The sequence below is a fragment of the Helianthus annuus genome, chromosome 15 (genome assembly GCF_002127325.2).
Source record: "Helianthus annuus cultivar XRQ/B chromosome 15, HanXRQr2.0-SUNRISE, whole genome shotgun sequence".
Taxonomy (NCBI): Eukaryota; Viridiplantae; Streptophyta; class Magnoliopsida; order Asterales; family Asteraceae; genus Helianthus; species Helianthus annuus.
In genome coordinates this window covers 160871643-160874727 of record NC_035447.2, presented here as the reverse complement: position 1 = coordinate 160874727, position 3085 = coordinate 160871643, and the positions used below count along the sequence as shown (strand labels likewise).

The following is a 3085-nucleotide window of genomic DNA, read 5'->3' as shown; positions in this document are numbered from 1 at the left end:
CGTGGTGAAAGTATAGCAGGCACGTTAATTGTAATTGCGAATTACAATTAATGAAGAGAGAGAATGTCAGACGGGCACGGGGGCGTGTCCAGCGGACACGGGGCCGTGCCCAGCCTTCTGTTCAGCCTATAAATAGGGGTGCTTGGTTTCATTCCATCTCATCCCTTGGCACACCACCTCTCTCACACTCCATCCACCACCCACCACCACCATAACACCATCATCCACCACCATCATCCATTGTCCATCGTAGAGTGTGTGAGTCGTCTCGGGATCCAAGATTGATCGTAAGAGTTCTTGACAATCAAGGCCATGTTTGCCTAAGTCTCTTACATCACTTGGTGAAGACAAGTGTTTAGTATAATACTTTTTATTTTTAATCTTTTGCACTTTTTATTTGGTTTTGTATTAATGACTTTAATAACTAGTTACTTATGTTGAAGGTGATCTTTCCTTATCGTTTGTCCGTGGTGTCTTGGCATTATTTTACTGTCTATATAAAATAAAAGATTTTCACCATTCATATCTCCACGGTCTATATGGAGGTATGTTGGCTACCTGGTCGGGGGTTAAGGGAACGGTTTGGTAAGGGTCTTGCCCTTGTTCAGCGTTTAGAGGTCCTGCTTGGGACCTGGGTCAAATTTAGTAGGATCTCCTTCAATGCCCATAGGTATTGGATGGCGGGGATCCAAACTCTTTGACCCCCTCATAAGTTAACTATTATTAATACTATAACCCGGCTATTTAGGACTGTGTCCCTGCTGACTCAGACTACTTAGCCGAGGGTAACGTCACCGCCGAAAGCGGGGCCTACCACAATTTGCATTAATAACTTAATTCATTATCTTTCAATAATCCGACCCTTTAGGATTGTATCCTTGCTGACTCAAACTACTGGGTTGAGGGTAACGTCGCCTTCAAAAGAGGGGCCTACTACAATAACTAAGATAATCTCTTAAACAAGTGCAAAAGTGCGAAAATAATCAAAGGTTATACTAACACACGAGTTAGATCCAAGTGATTCATCTTGTCTATCTGTTTTTATTTTATTTTATTTTTCAGCATTTAGTTAGTTTTTATTTTTCTTAGTTTAAAACATTTTTCTCACTTTTTGATTTGATTAGACGTTGAGGATAAACCGGTATTAAAAGCTCTTGTGTCCTTGGACGACCTCGGTATCTTACCAACACTATACTACGTCCACGGTGGGTGCACTTGCCCATATGTGTGTTTAGTGTTAGTAAATATCGTGTTTTATAAATTTAAAACTTGGCTAAAAGTGTAAAAAGGGGCTTAAATATACATCTAAAATATATTACACTACACACGCATCAAGTTTTTGGCGCCGTTGCCGGGGACACAAGGATTTTAAGAAAGTTAGGAATCAACGGTCTAATCATATTTTTATTTTTTTCTTTAATTTTTAGGATTTTTCGTAGATTTTCAGCTTCTGCAGAGCTCAGCACGTGGCCGTGCCTGGTCGGACACGGGCCATGCCCAGCATCGTTACTAGCAGTTTTTGTTTTCCAAGTTACAGAAGGCTGACCACGGGGCCGTGCCGGTGCAACACGGGGCCGTGTCCAACTTCCAGAACAATCACTGAAATTCCGACCACGGGCCGTGTTCGCTCAACACGGGGCCGTGGTGAACCTTCTGACCAACATTCTTTTCTGTTTTTATTGCAGGACTTGGAACCCGACGCCAACCTCACGTAGTGTATGAGCTCCAGTTCCAATAAAGACATAAAAGAACCACTAGAAGAACCCGAACGCTTTCTCAGAAAAAAGGTTAAGAGCCAAAAACCAAGAGAAGGTTTCGGGTGATCCACCTCCAATGGCGGACCAACGTACCCTTATGGATTATCTACGACCCACCGTAGGTAATCTAGGCGCCGCTATCAATGCTCCGAATGTCGAAGCCAATAACTTCGAACTTCGGCCACATTTGATACAAATGCTCCAAAACTCCGCAACCTTCCACGGGCTTGCGGACGAGGATCCCCATCTACATATAACTAATTTCTTGGAAATATGTGATACCTTTCGGATCAATGGAGCATCAAACGACGCCATCCGCCTCCGTATGTTTCCCTTCTCACTAAAAGACCGAGCGAAAGCTTGGCTCAACGCCCTCCCAGCTGGATCGGTAAACACCTGGGATGAACTAGCCCAAAAATTTCTATATAAGTATTTCCCTCCTGCTAAAACTGCTAAGTTAATGGCTGAAATTAATACATATTCACAAGAGGACGGGGAATCCTTATATGAAACTTGGGAAAGGTTCAAAGAGCTATTACGCAAGTGTCCCCATCACGGCCTCGCAATATGGCAACAAGTATCCACTTTCTATAATGGATTGTTGCCACACACTAGGCAGACACTTGATTCTAGCTCCGGGGGACTTTTAGGTAATCGACGCCCACACGAAATATATAATCAAATTGAGGAAATTGCTTAAACCAATTTTCAATGGCACACCCCCCGGGGAAATAAGTCTATCGCCCCGGGCGCCCATAAGGTCGATGAAAGCACTTCTTTACAAGCCCAAATCGAGGCCCTTTCTTCAAAGATAAAAAATTGGAAATGACAAAAACAGTCTCGGTTATGGCTTGTGAAGGGTGTGGTGGGTCACATGAAAATTGGAGTTGCATGAAAGAAACAGACGATCAACAAGAAATGGTAAACTACATTGATAATAGACCTAGGCCGTCGGGTCCCCCAACGGGAACTTACAACCAAGGATGGCGAAACCACCCAAACCTTGGTTGGAGGGAACCCGGCAATAGTAGTAACCAACAAACCCAACGAACAAACTTTCAGCAACCAAGAAATGAGTCACAAAATTTCACTCAACAAAGTGGACGAGAAAGGCTCGAAGATACGATATCTCGCCTCGTCTCCGACACTGATAAGAAAAACTCGGAAAGATTTCTATAATTAGAATCAAATTTTAGAAATCAACAAGCTAGTATTCAAACATAGAAAAACAATTAAATCAAATAGCTCAAAATTTTTCCGAGAGACCGCAAGGCGCATTACCTAGCAATACCGAAACAAACCCAAAAGCACAAGTTCACCTCATCACA

At 42.9% G+C, this 3085-nt stretch overlaps 1 non-coding gene across 1 annotated transcript; it reads right to left on the bottom strand.

Annotated features, from left to right (window-relative positions):
* Positions 1-2211: 2211 nt before the first annotated feature.
* LOC118487844 lies at positions 2212-2318 on the bottom strand. The gene has a single exon (XR_004882787.1). It is a non-coding gene; the product is annotated as a small nucleolar RNA R71 (small nucleolar RNA).
* Between the last annotated feature and the right edge of the window lie 767 nt (positions 2319-3085).